This window comes from Nicotiana attenuata, chromosome 7 (assembly GCF_001879085.1).
Source record: "Nicotiana attenuata strain UT chromosome 7, NIATTr2, whole genome shotgun sequence".
Taxonomy (NCBI): Eukaryota; Viridiplantae; Streptophyta; class Magnoliopsida; order Solanales; family Solanaceae; genus Nicotiana; species Nicotiana attenuata.
This window is the reverse complement of record NC_031995.1, coordinates 38,326,220-38,342,284: the sequence shown is the minus strand read 5'-3', so window position 1 is coordinate 38,342,284 and position 16,065 is coordinate 38,326,220.

Here is a 16,065-nt window from a genome sequence, read left to right as displayed (position 1 = left end):
TTAATTATAGAAACAGACGGGAGTTTTGAAGGATGGGGAGCAGTTTTGAAGGCAAAACCAAATAAATATAGTGATAAGAATACAGAAAAAGTATGTGCTTACCAAAGTGGTAAATATAGAGAAAAAGGAAATATGAGTAGTATAGATGCCCTTAAATCAAAATAATAAATAGCTATAATAATAATCTAGAATAAACTAACAAAGTAAAAATTGATAATGTCTGATCCTTCAAGTTATAATCTTCTTCTTATATAATATGTTCTTAAATAGTAAAACTGATGATATGATAGTATTCGAAATATAAGATATAGTTGTTTTCCATATATATCTGAACAAATTCTATTATTTTGTTGTAAATATATAAAATGTATAGCTAAGTCTACTATAGAGTAGAATCCGGTATCTATGTCTAATTTAAATTCTTCTAGACTTGAGGTAAGGCTTCTAAAAAATCCTTCTGGATGGGTATAGTTATTACGATTAATAGGCGTTAACAGTAATATTGTTTTTGAAATATTTACTTGTTCAATAAAATAATTTTACTGGTACGGTAAATTTAATGCTGTAAAAAAAACGTTAAACTCTTATATTGTAAAATCCTACTTGGTACTCTCTCTCTCTTATTCTGTAGACCTATATCGTTACAGTATTATCAAAATTATGCCCTGAAATTACCCCTTCTATACTCTTTTTTATTTTTTTATTTTTTTTTTTATTTTTTTATTATTCCACTCTGTTCATCTCTTCTTTCCAAATTTTTAAAGAATTAATCTTTTCTTAACTCTTTTTTCATTAACCCCACCCTGGCCACGGTTAAACATATATACCCATTTTTCGTTAATGTTGGGTTTGACTTAACCGGTTTCTCCTAGGAATTTATAGGTTAATCCATCAAAATTATTAAGAAATTGGAAAGATAACCATATACTAAGAGTGGTATATATATATATATATATACACACACTATATGTATGTATATATACCTACTAATAATTGAGGAATAATAAACATAAACTATACATAATAACATAAAACTGTAAAACAGGGGTAATATCCAGAAACATAATTTAGATAAAATGAGTAACTTACATGTTTACAGGAGAGAGATTTCCCTTTCGGGAAACCCAAAAAGTTTACTGGACTTGGGAATTAAGATCTGGCACACACAAGCATAATGATTTATTTATTTTACAAACTCGAGGTAGAAACTGCTAAGGCATACATAAGGAAATATTTTACAAGGTATATTACAAGATGTTTGGAGGATGGTGGGTGATGAAGGAGAGGATTTTGGTGGCTTGGCTTTCTTGAGAGTGTTCTTTCTCTTGTAGTTGTGTCTTCTCTTCTTCTTTCTTTCCCTTTTTATAGCTAAATTTTTGAGACGGATTTCAAAATGGACTCCAAACCCTTCCAGAAATCTTTCTTGTCTAGCCTTGTAGGGTACTTCATTGGGCCCCATCTTCACATGGCTTAGGCAGGGATTTCTTTAGTGTTTGTGACTATTTTCTTCCACTCAAATTTCAGCTTGTCTTGTAGTACTACCTTTAGTCACGTCTTCTTTTCTTTATGTCACTTCTTTTTTTTCAATTGTCTCCCATTATTGCTCTTTGTCTTTGTTGCTCTTATTTTTTTTTTCTAACTGAGATCTCGCTTCCTTTTACGTGTCTAAGTTATGTAGAGCTATTGAATCAAAGCTCATTCCAGAATCATCTTCGTATGGATCTTGGGCATCTTGATAATTTAAGTGGTCTTCATTATCATCATCTTCCCCTGAGCTTTGAGACCTTTCTGGACTTCTTTCTGGACTTGGATTAAAACTGGGACTTTTGATCATATGTTTGTCTTGCTTTTCTTTTTCTTGAAAGAAACTTTCTAATGTCTGTTTAATTATGCTTTCTATTTTCTCATTTTTTTCTTTTTAGAAATTATACCCTTCTTTTTTAATGCTTCTCCCTGTGTTAGTGTTCTAGGTAGTCTTCGTCTTGATGAACCTTCATCTTCACTTTTTGGCAAAGTGACAGCCATAAACGGATTTGATATGTCTTTACCGGTTACCGTTTGAACCGGACTAGCTGTATCATTATCCGATACAGTAGATTTTGCTGCATTCATTGGGGAATGCACACCCTTCTCATCCATTTTTTCTTGAGATGGAGAACTCTGTTTTGGACTACTCATCTCAGTGTCTTGTTGAGATATAACTTGAGTCTGGGATTGTGTCAATTCAAATTTTAACGCATGTATTCTTTGTTCTAGTACCTTCATTTGCTCCATAAGTCTTGTTTTTTCCTGTGCCAAGATTTCATTCTTCTGGTTTATTCGTTTGAAGGCTTCCGTCATTGATGAGCAATGATCACAGAATATTATCTTGTCGTTGTCCTTTTGGATGTTATATTGGGGAATTTTTTCTGGGTTTTGTCTGAGTGCTGGGGAGATATAGTAGTTTGGTCCTAGTATTCCTCTTGCATAGTCTAATGCTTCAGTGAAGTCATTGAAACCTTTAAAAAGTGGTTTTTCTATGTTTTTAATAGAGTCTAGTACTTCTAACCATGTCTGAAAAATGCCATTTGTCTTACCATGTATAACTACATAGTATTTAAATCTTTTTTCTTGGTTTTTGTCTGTAAAATACTGTCCTAAGGCATTAAGAGCCGCTATAACATATTTAGTGTCTTTTTTATTATATGCTATCCATAAGTTATCAATTAAACATCTTTGAGGTCTATCTATGACACATTCTGGTAATACTCTAAACGATATGTTTGATGGTGGAAAAAATATTAAATTATGCTTTCCAAAACTTATTCTATCCATATGAGTTTGTTCTGCAAGAGATTGTGGCTTAAAATGAAGATTACCTAATACTGTCTGCAAGTATTTGTCTGAGGGTGAGGCTTGAATGCCCTTCCCTTTGTCTTCAGTCTTGGGAACTGTTGGTCTCATGCTGTACATGTAAAATATTTATTAATTAACAGTAATTTTAAGCCTGCTTAACTGATCTGCTAAATTATTATCTTTTCCTTTAATATGTTCAAAAACCAAATTATATATTGATATAGTATCAATAAAATTTAACCATCTTCTTCTACTACTATTCTTTGCATTTATCTTTTGGTGAAACTTAACTATAGCTTCACAGTCAGTTCTAATTGTTACTTCTTGTTTATTCAATATGTATAATTTAAAACTATTTAATCCGTATATTACAGCTAAAATTTCTGCATCTATACTACTCATATTTCCTTTTTCTCTATATTTACCACTTTGGTAAGCACATATTTTTTCTGTATTCTTATCACTATATTTATTTGGTTTTGCCTTCAAAACTGCTCCCCATCCTTCAAAACTCCCGTCTGTTTCTATAATTAAGTAGTCTGTTTCTAATGGCATATTTAAATCAGGAATATTTTTTATTTTTTCTTTGATTTTTTGTACTAATTTAATGTCTTCTATGTTGAAATGTTTTTGTCCTGTAGAGCCTGTTTTAGCATATAGTGGTCCTGCTATTTTTCCTAAATCTTTTATAAAATTTCTTGCATAATTTACTATTCCTAAAAACTTTTGTAGTTCTTTAGTATTGTCTAATTTATCTGGCATTTCTAGAGCCTTTTTAGCTATATGGGGTTGTAATTTAATTTTTTCATCCCCTAAAACTACTCCTAGAAAATTGATATAATTTTTACATAGTTCCATTTTCTTTTTACTAATTATTATTCCATTATCTACAAATAATCTAAATACTGTCTGTAGATGTCCTAAATGCTCTTTAATATCCTTACTAAATACTAATATATCGTCTACATATACTAAAACAAATCTCTTATATTCTCCAAATATACTGTCCATTTTGCGTTGAAAAATTGGTGGAGCTGTTTTTAGTCCGAACGGCATTACCAACCATTCGAAATGCCCTTCTGGACAAGTAAATGCTGTCCATTCAATACTTTCTTCATGCATTTTTACTTGCCAATACCCTGATTTACAATCAAACTTACTGAATATCTTTTTTCCTTGTATTCTATTTATCAGTTCTGTTTTGTCAGGTAACTTATATCCGTCTGTTTTAATGTTATCATTAAGTCTCTTATAGTTTATTACCATTCTTGCTTTTCCTCTTATGATTTCACTGTGATTTCTAACCATGAAGGCTGCTGACCTATGTCTAGAAGTAGATCTCCTTATCACTCCTAGGCTCATAAGTTCTTCAATTTGATTTCTAAAGTCTTCTAAATCTTGATTTGTAGCTTCTATTGAGGCTGTTTTAATTATATATTCTGGGTTAATTATATCTAATTTACACATAACTTTATTATTTTCCCAATGTTTTAAAGGTTTTTCTCCTATTATTTCTATTTCATCTAATATTTTTATTATATTATCTAGATCCTTTTCATTTTTTATTATTCCTATTTTTTGTATTCCTGTTTTAAAATTATATAACTCTGTTTCTATATCTATTAGAGTATAGTCTTTTTCTAATATATCTTTATCTTCATTTTCTTCTAGTATTAAGGTTTTAGATTCTTCTTTAATCTTACAACATGTATTTTTATCTTTACATTCCTTACAACATTCTTTCTGATTTTCTTGTAGGTTTTTCTGGTTTGCATTCAATCGTGTCCTTATCCTGGTTGTAGTTTCTATTGTTTGTACTGGTGTATGTGTAATATTTTTAAAAAATATTACTCCATCCCTGCTGAGTAGGCAGCTACCATTGTTATGTAATATAAAACTTAACCCTAATACAAAATCTACATTTATATTTAAGTCTCTTACCCATATTTTATCTACCTTGTAGCTAGGTTTATAGAAATCTAAATATGTGTTTATAAAGCTAATCTGGGATTTATCTACATAATGTCTGTATATATTGTGGGTTCCATCCATCTGCATAGCTGCAACTGGCTTATCTAATGTTTTAATTAAATTTGGTGGAACTATCTTCTTATTTATTATACATCTTGTGCATCCGGAATCTACTAAGGCTAACGTTTCTATTTCGTAATCCTCTATTTTGATTCTTGCTAAGATTTTTATTGTACTTAATCTTTTATCTTCATTACATATTAGCGTGTCATAGTTTTCTATACTCATTAGTTCCTCATCTACCTCTGTTATATTTTCTCTGTTGTCTTCCAATTTCTGTTTTCCTTTTTCTATTTTTTGTATTCTTTTTTCTAATTCATCTATTCTAGTTTCTAATGCTATTATCCTCATATTCATAGTAGAATCATTTATCTCTTCGTATTTTTCTTCTTTGTATATTTTTGTTTTAAATTCCTTTTCTATGCATGAAATACATCCCTCTAGATAGCATAGCTTACATTTAGCCCTTTTATTATTACTAGGGTACCATTTGCATATAAAACACTGATTACTATCTAATCCTTTATTCCTTTCGAAACTATGGACACATTCTTCCGATATGTTTACAAAAGTATTTTCTTGTATTTCTTCTAAATCTAATTTTTCTAATCCTATCTCATTTATTAATTCTTCTTCTTCTGATTCTGAGGTGTCTATTTGAGTTTTTTCTTCTATATCTATACTTACTATAGAGTATATACTTTCATTATCTGACATGTATTCGTCTACGTTTATTAAAGTTTCTTGAAAATCTTCTATTAATTGTGAATTTCTTGTTTTATTATTGATTCTTTTTGGGCACGTATTAGCTAAGTGTTCTACACTTCCACAAGTAAAACATTCTAGTTTATTTTTATAGTTTCTTTCTGTTCTATATTTTCTAACGTGTCTATTTTTATCTAGATATGGTTTTCTAGCTGATGATTTTCTAAGATAATAATTTTTTCTATTATATCCCTTATTATATTGAGGTTTATATTTTCTATATTTTTTCTTTTTATATTCATTCTTGTCATAACTTTGTGTTGTATACACAGTTGATTTGCAAAAACTCATATTATTCTGTTTTAGTTGTTTTTGTATCTGTATATGGGTACACTTTTCTTGTAGTATTTCCATTATATGTTGTATTTTGTGTCCTATTGACCATTTTGCATTTGGATTTTGTATTACTCCCTCTCTTTTATACCATCGTTCTTCTATTTCTCTTCCTAAAACTCCTGGGAGTTTATTAAATAATTTTTTACCTAAATCTTGATCAAAAGCATTTCCACTAATAGTACAATAATAAAAATAATCATTTAAAAACTTTTTAATGTGAAACCAACTGCTTATACTTAATTGTTCTAATTTTATTAAAGCGTTCTTCTGTAATACTACTAATCCACTATTTGGATCTTCTCCTGTAATTAAACTATGTATTTTATTTGTAAAATTATAAGGATTTGGTCCCATTGCTATTAGGTTTTGAAAATCTTGTGGAAATTCAGACTTATAGGCTTCCCATAATCCTTTTGTTGATTCTCCTAAGAAAGTCTCCATATATTTATACATTGTTTCTGCATCTGTGTCATTATAGGTTTTTATATAATCTGCCACTACTATTCCTTTCCAGAGGTCTATTACCGAGTTCCACATTTGTGGATCATGAGCTGCTATATTTAGTATTTTACCTTTACTTCCTCCTTCTTGTAACCTTATAGGTTCCTCTATAGGCATCCTTTTTCCTGATGGTTTTACATTTTCTGTTTCTATCTCTTGATTTAGTCTATATACTCTTCTTCTAGGTACATTTCCCGTGCTAGTATCTACTGTACTTTGATGGATTGTTCTTTGAAATGGACTGGGACTAGAACTAGTCGATTCCATTAATTCTTTTATACTTATTAAGGATTCTGTTTCTGTTTCTTCGTAACTATCCTGAATCTCTTCAAAAATCTGATCAAATTTATCGCATTTGTTTTGTGACATACTTTCTTTTCTATATCCCCAATTATCTGTTCTTAATTCGCATTTCTTAAAATGTTCTTCTGTTTTACTTAAGGTTAATCTTCCAAGCTTACATCCTTTACATTGGAACGTCTTACTTTTATTTTCTTTAACTAGTTTCCTTGCTTTTTCTAATGCTATATCTACTTCAAATTCGTCTTGTATTATTTCAATATTCATACATTCAATATCTTCTATCGTACTTTCAGTTTCATCATCTATTTCTCTATGGGTAGAATAATTATAATCAGTAAACCTAATTGAAGTTTCTCCCTTTGAGTTTGTGTACATCAAATGAGATTCTGGTTTGAATATTTTTGGTTTCGTGAAATCTTTTAGATTCCATTCTAATCCAGCATATTCTTCTGGGCTTATCTTTATAGGTTTTATTAATTTTATCCCTTTATTTCCCATTACTTCGACTACATCTTCTACTTTAATTTTAAACTTTGTATTACTATTAGTTGCCATTTTTCCTATGAAACCTACACATATAAGTAAATTATTTCCATTATTCATTTCTTCATATCCTTTAGTCTGTATTCCTATTTTAATATTTTTCCCGAATTCTGCTAAATTTATCATGAAGTCTGGGCTAATATAGAATATTCCTCCATTGTTGGTCATGTCTACTTCTGTTAAACCTATTATAGATTTCTTTTGATCTGACCATCTGTCATCATATACCACGATTAGTACTTTGGTTCCTAGGTTTTTTCTAGTTAGTCCTTTTAATCCGATTACTATTAACCCCATATGCATTAAATTCTTTTTATGATTTTTTAGTTGCCTTACTGATTCTGGGTTGATTAAATTTAATTTTGCAACTTTATTTCCTATGGCTGATAACTGTTCTTCTCTATAATGCCTATACAATTGAGAATTATTTGAGAAATATCCTGTATTATATAATAATTTTGGGTTGAGTAATCTTAGTTGATTTTGTTGAAATATTTGTATGTCTTTTTCTATATCTATTATTTCGTCTAATAGTTGATTATCTTCTTGTCTTTTCTTAGTTAAAATTCTTGTTAACATATTATTCCCTATTCTATTATCTGTAAAACTTATTCGTGGCCTTTCTTCATTCATTGTTCTTGACCTACCTGAAAAAAGGTCCATTTTTGGGGTTTTCTTATTTTAACTCTATCTTTTTGCGGTGTTATTTCTACTCTTTTTAATTGTTCTATTAAATCGTCTACTTTTGGAATTTCTACTTCAGTCTTTATTTCTTTTTCTTTAATAATTTTATCTAGTTTTTTATTAATTTCTAAAAGTAATACTATTAAAGTATTATTCTGTTTTATTATTGTTTGATCAGCTTTTCCTTGAGGAGTATAGCTAGTAAGTCCTTCTGGATTGGGCTGAAATCTTTCTGTGAATTTTAAAGCGTTATCATATACTGGATCTATTTCTAGTTGTAAATCACTCATGAAAGAGCAATTTCTTTTATTGTGTCTATCTTTTCTTTCAAAGTGCTTATCTCACCTTTTAATACTTCTACTTGATAGGTTATTTTTTCTACTAATTTGGTTGTTTCTGTTTCTAGTTCTTTAGGTTTTTCTGTAATAGTTTTAATTAATTTTTCTATTTCGTTTTTCGTAGGTATTTTTTCTAGGTTAAACTTATTGTTCAGGAATTGTATTTTTCTGTCAATTTCTAGCTCTTGTGATTTTAAGAAATCAAAATTATTTTCTAATTTTTCTAGAGTCTTTCTTTGTTTGGTTTGTAATGCTTCTACTATTTCTAGTGTTCTTATTATGTTTTTATTATTTTCTTGAGTTTTATCGCCAAGGTTGATTATTAGATCTACCAAAGTATTATATTGTTTATCGTCAGTATGTAATATATGTTCTCCACTACTGAAATTGCACTTTATTACTGAATTGTCTTTTAATATTCTATACTTCTTTTCTGGATATATTTTTAAATCTAAATATTCTAGATTCTTTAATTTATCTATTTTGTTTAACCTAATGGTATCCAAATTTTTTGGCTCTTAAAGAATTTTATTCTTTGGTTTTCTAAATATATTTCTCCCTCTATATATTGTATTTCCCACTCTAAAGCTGATATGGTTTCTGTACTAATACTACGCTTTACTATATAACTTGGTTCTCTATTTATTTTTAGATCTGATTTTTCTATTTGCTTAGCTAATTCTAAGGTTGATATTAATACAGCCTTGACTTTCTGTAGTATTTTCTTTAATTCTTCCTTTCTCTGTATTTTCCTACTTAAAATCCAATAGTTAAAAGCTATTCGTTTAGCTAAAGGATGTTGTCGTAACATATATTTTATCCTAACGGGATATAGTTTATCTTATTTCTAATTGTTCTGAGGTAATCCTTTTCTTGTTCTATTTCAATATTAATCCTCTCAATTTCAGATAAAATATAATTTTTAAAATTTTGGGTATTTAAAATAGCTAGTTCTGGTTTTCCAGAAAGAGTCAGTTGTATTTCTAAAGCGTTTCTATAGTCTAGATTTGTACTGATAGTATCTAGAGTAAGGTATATTATATGGTAATGGAAACTTATATATTTTGCGAAAATATGTTGTTTCATAAATTTTTGGTCCAAAGATCTTCTGGGCTCTGATACCAAAAATAAATCAAATTAATAAATAGAAAATAAATCAAATTAATAAATAGCTATAATAATAATCTAGAAAATAAATCAAATTAATAAATAGCTATAATAATAATCTAGAATAAACTAACAAAGTAAAAATTGATAAAGTCTGATCCTTCAAGTTATAATCTTCTTCTTATATAATATGATCTTAAATAGTAAAACTGATGATATGATAGTATTCGAAATATAAGATATAGTTGTTTTCTATATATATCTGAACAAATTCTATTATTTTGTTGTAAATATATAAAATGTATAGCTAAGTCTATTATAGAGTAGAATCCGGTATCTATGTCTAATTTAAATTCTTCTAGACTTGAGGTAAGGCTTCTAGCAAATCCTTCTGGATGGGTATAGTTATTACGATTAATAGGCATTAACAGTAATATTGTTTTTGAAATATTTACTGGTTCAGTAAAATAATTTTACTGGTACGGTAAATTTAGTGCTGTAAAAAAAAACGTTAAACTCTTATGTTGTAAAATCCTACTTGGTACTCTCTCTCTCTTATTCTGTAGACCTATATCGTTACAGTATTATCAAAATTATGCCCTGAAATTACCCTTTTTATTTTTTATTATTCCACTCTGTTCATCTCTTCTTTCCAAATTTTTAAAGAATTAATCTTTTCTTAACTCTTTTTTCATTAACCCCACCCTGGCCACAGTTAAACATATATACCCATTTTTCGTTAATGTTGGGTTTGACTTAACCGGTTTCTCCTAGGAATTTATAGGTTAATCCATCAAAATTATTAAGAAATTGGAAAGATAACCATATACTAAGAGTGGTATATATATATATATACACTATATGTATGTATATATACCTACTAATAATTGAGGAATAATAAATATAAAATATACATAATAACATAAAACTGTAAAACAGGGGTAATATCCAGAAACATAATTTAGATAAAATGAGTAACTTACATGTTTACAGGAGAGAGATTTCCCTTTCAGGAAACCCAAAAAGTTTACTGGACTTGGGAATTAAGATCTGGCACACACAAGCATAATGATTTATTTATTTTACAAACTCGAGGTAGAAACTGCTAAGGCATACATAAGGAAATATTTTACAAGGTATATTACAAGATGTTTGGAGGATGGTGGGTGATGAAGGAGAGGATTTTGGTGGCTTGGCTTTCTTGAGAGTATTCTTTCTCTTGTAGTTGTGTCTTCTCTTCTTCTTTCTTTCCATTTTTATAGCTAAATTTTTTAGACGGATTTCAAAATGGACTCCAAACCCTTCCAGAAATCTTTCTTGTCTAGCCTTGTAGGGTACTTCATTGGGCCCCATATTCACATGGCTTAGGCAGGGATTTCTTTAGTGTTTGTGACTATTTTCTTCCACTCAAATTTCAGCTTGTCTTGTAGTACTGCCTTTTGTCACGTCTTCTTTTCTTTATGTCACTTCTTCTTTTTCAATTGTCTCCCAAATTATTGCTCTTTGTCTTTGTTGCTCTTATTTTTTTTTTAACTGAGATCTCGCTTCCTTTTACGTGTCTAAGTTATGTAGAGCTATCGAATCAAAGCTCATTCCAAAATCATCTTCGCATGGATCTTGGGCATCTTGATAATTTAAGTGGTCTTCATTATCATCATCTTCCCCTGAGCTTTGAGACCTTTCTGGACTTCTTTCTGGACTTGGATTAAAACTGAGACTTTTAATCATATGTTTGTCTTGCTTTTCTTTTTATTGAAAGAAATTTTCTAATGTCTGTTTAATTATGCTTTCTATTTTCTCATTTTTTTTCTTTTTAGAAATTATACCCTTAATGCTTCTCCCTGTGTTAGTGTTCTAGGTAGTCTTCGTCTTGATGAACCTTCATCTTCACTTTTTGGCAAAGTGACAGCCATAAACGGATTTGATATGTCTTTACCGGTTACCGTTTGAACCGGACTAGCTGTATCATTATCCGATACAGTAGATTTTGCTGCATTCATTGGGGAATGCACACCCTTCTCATCCATTTTTTCTTGAGATGGAGAACTCTGTTTTGGACTACTCATCTCAGTGTCTTGTTGAGATATAACTTGAGTCTGGGATTGTGTCAATTCAAATTTTAACGCATGTATTCTTTATTCTAGTACCTTCATTTGCTACATAAGTCTTGTTTTTTCCTATGCCAAGATTTCATTCTTCTGGTTTATTCGTTTGAAGGCTTCCGTCATTGATGAGCAATGATCACAGAATATTATCTTGTCGTTGTCCTTTTGGATGTTATATTGGGAAATTTTTTCTGGGTTTTGTCTGAGTGCTGGGGAGATATAGTAGTTTGGTCCTAGTATTCCTCTTGCATAGTCTAATGCTTCAGTGAAGTCATTGAAACCTTTAAAAAGTGGTTTTTCTATGTTTTTAATAGAGTCTAGTACTTCTAACCATGTCTGAAAAATGTCATTTGTCTTACCATGTATAACTACATAGTATTTAAATCTTTTTTCTTGGTTTTTGTCTGTAAAATACTGTCCTAAGGCATTAAGAGCCGCTATAACATATTTAGTGTCTTTTTTATTATATGCTATCCATAAGTTATCAATTAAACATCTTTGAGGTCTATCTATGACACATTCTGGTAATACTCTAAACGATATGTTTGATGGTGGAAAAAATATTAAATTATGCTTTCCAAAACTTATTCTATCCATATGAGTTTGTTCTGCAAAAGATTGTGGCTTAAAATGAAGATTACCTAATACTGTCTGCAAGTATTTGTCTGAGGGTGAGGCTTGAATGCCCTTCCCTTTGTCTTCAGTCTTGGGAACTGTTGGTCTCATGCTGTACATGTAAAATATTTATTAATTAACAGTAATTTTAAGCCTGCTTAACTGATCTGCTAAATTATTATCTTTTCCTTTAATATGTTCAAAAACCAAATTATATATTGATATAGTATCAATAAAATTTAACCATCTTCTTCTACTACTATTCTTTGCATTTATCTTTTGGTGAAACTTAACTATAGCTTCACAGTCAGTTCTAATTGTTACTTCTTGTTTATTCAATATGTATAATTTAAAACTATTTAATCCGTATATTACAGCTAAAATTTCTGCATCTATACTACTCATATTTCCTTTTTCTCTATATTTACCACTTTGGTAAGCACATATTTTTTCTGTATTCTTATCACTATATTTATTTGGTTTTGCCTTCAAAACTGCTCCCCATCCTTCAAAACTCCCGTCTGTTTCTATAATTAAATAGTCTGTTTCTAATGGCATATTTAAATCAGGAATATTTTTTATTTTTTCTTTGATTTTTTGTACTAATTTAATGTCTTCTATGTTGAAATGTTTTTGTCCTGTAGAGCCTGTTTTAGCATATAGTGGTCCTGCTATTTTTCCTAAATCTTTTATAAATTTTCTTGCATAATTACTATTCCTAAAAACTTTTGTAGTTCCTTAGTATTGTCTAATTTATCTGGCATTTCTAGAGCCTTTTTAGCTATATGGGGTTGTAATTTAATTTTTCCATCCCCTAAAACTACTCCTAGAAAATTGATATAATTTTTACATAGTTCCATTTTCTTTTTACTAATTATTATTCCATTATCTACAAATAATCTAAATACTGTCTGTAGATGTCCTAAATGCTCTTTAATATCCTTACTAAATACTAATATATCGTCTACATATACTAAAACAAATCTCTTATATTCTCCAGATATACTCCATTTTGCGTTGAAAAATTGGTGGAGCTGTTTTTAGTCCGAACGACATTACCAACCATTCGAAATGCCCTTCTGGACAAGTAAATGCTGTCCATTCAATACTTTCTTCATGCATTTTTACTTGCCAATACCCTGATTTACAATCAAACTTACTGAATATCTTTTTTCCTTGTATTCTATTTATCAGTTCTGTTTTGTCAGGTAACTTATATCCGTCTGTTTTAATGTTATCATTAAGTCTCTTATAGTTTATTACCATTCTTGCTTTTCCTCTTATGATTTCACTGTGATTTCTAACCATGAAGGCTGCTGACCTATGTCTAGAAGTAGATCTCCTTATCACTCCTAGGCTCATAAGTTCTTCAATTTGATTTTTAAAGTCTTCTAAATCTTGATTTGTAGCTTCTATTGAGGCTGTTTTAATTATATATTCTGGGTATGATTTATATATATATATATATACATATATATACTTTCTTTTTATTTAAAAATAAAATAAAAAATAAGTTACCTAACTGCTCACCCCTCTCCTCACGATTTCCTCCTCTCAGCCCCATTACCCACTCCTTCACGCCTCTAACTAGGGGTGTGCATTCGATTTATCGATTCGATTTTTACCCTTATCGATAATTACTTATCGATTATCGATTTGTACATATGCTTATCGTTATCGTTTCAATAAGGTTTCGATTTTTTCAAATTCGATTTATCGATTTTGGGGGCTTATCGATTCGGTTATCGATTACACCAATAAGAAAATTTGCAGGATTCCACGGAAAGTATATCGCTATAAACGCGCCTAACTAATATGGACAAAAAGAAGCTAAAATAAGACGAACACCATTTATAACATAAAAATTGTGTCAACAAGCACATGCAACAAAACTAAAGTAAGGGATCAAATGTATGCCACCAACACTTCAACGGTATAAAAAAAACAAAACAAAACAAAATACATCATCATGGCTAATTCTGTTTTCCATTAATTTGAACTTCATTCCCTTGATCTTTAAATATGATCATTCCTTAAATGTGGTAGAGGAAATAATAGGGTAAGGAACTTAGGGTAAAGGAAAGGGTATAGATTAGGGAAAATGATATTGTATAGCCGCTTTCAAAATAGCAGTGAAATATATATACATTCTGTATGTTATATTAATCTACACAAATAGGTAATTACTCATTTTACAAGTGTCTACTGTCTAGGGGTGTGCATTCGATTTATCGATTCGGTTTTGACCCTTATCGATAATTACTTATCGATTATCGATTTGTACATATGCTTATCGTTATCGTTTCAATAAGGTTTCGATTTTTTCGATTTCGATTTCGATAACAAATAATCGATTCGATTTATCGATAAACCAATTCGAATGCACACCCCTATGTCTAACCACATATCACATAACTCCTTTTTGAAAACTCCTTGAACGTGATATAACGGGCCTAATAATTCTTCTATTTAAGAATAGAAGACACAAGAGAAAAAGGGGATCTTTGGGAAACGAAAAAAAGAAGATGAAAAGAACGAGAAAAGAAGAAAAAGGAAGAAAAAAGACAAAAAAAAGAAAGAAAGAAAAGCTAGAGAAAAAGAACGAGAGAGGAGTTGATAACAAAAAGGCAACAATTTTCAGCCATGAAATCCATTACAAATCACCATTTTTAACATACCATTAATACCCCATAGCAGTGGTTCATCCTCTTTCTTCGATAACCAGTCACAAAACCCAACTGAAAGTTAAAATAATCCTAAAACATTATTGAAACACCCGGCGAACTATTACTATTTTAGTTTCGCGTCGAGGTTCACAGAGCAACGATGTTTCCGGCAAGGTTGTGTTAGAGAGGTCCCACAAGATTTTCAGTCCAATTTTAGTTAAAGATTCTTGCTTTTTCTATATTTGAGTTCAACTCACGTTGATTTTGTCTACTGCTCTGCAAGCTTGCTTGGATTTTCTTAATAATAAAAGGTTTCAGAGGTCCGTTCTTCTTTCCTTCGTTGTTTTGCTCTTTAATAATATTATGCTTTGTCAGCTTTTCTTGTTCTCTTATTATTGTGTTGTCCGCATGTTTGTGTTAGTGAAAAACAAAAACTTACTCAAAGCATGATGGTTTGGCTTATTTTATTAATTTTTTTTAGTGCTTAATGTGTTGTTCTCTTTAAATAAGTCCCTGTAAGCTAGCTTATTGTTATTATTATCTTTATTTCATGAAAATTTGAATAAGAACCAGTAAGATTATATTAATATCCTAGGCAATCTGGTATCTTGCTTATAATGACAATCATACAATGAGGAAAATTAATTGTTAATTAATAAAGATTAAGATCACAATGCCATTAGTTTTTTTTTAATCAAACATGGGAATTACGATTTGTCCTTGTATTCTTTAAAGAGTTACTGTTTCTATTTGTGATTTGTTGAAGTATTCTAATTCTTAATTATTCTACTACGTGGATAATGCTTAAATTTCTTTTAGACCACTTAAAAATTTGTTAACATCTTAACAATGGAAAGAGATGATGATTTTTAACGTATAAGTGATAAACAATTTTAAATGGGTGTTCAGCCTAAATCATTTTAGTAACAGGCTGCTGTAGTTAATTCTTTAAAAAGAAAAACTTTAGACGTATCTTTAAATATTAGCCCATGTGTTCGTACCGAACCTTGGATTGATACGCTTAAATAAAAAAGGGAATCATGCGCGCATTCCGCGTCTCGATGCCTTTAGATTTAAAATAATTATGTTATAACCACGTGTACATTCTGTATCTTGGTTTAACATTTAATTTCAAAGAAGTACCTTTTTTGCGTAACGCATCTAGGGCAAAACAATATAAAAAAAATATAATAAATTAAATGAAGCGGTAATAAATAAGCCATAATCAATAAAATA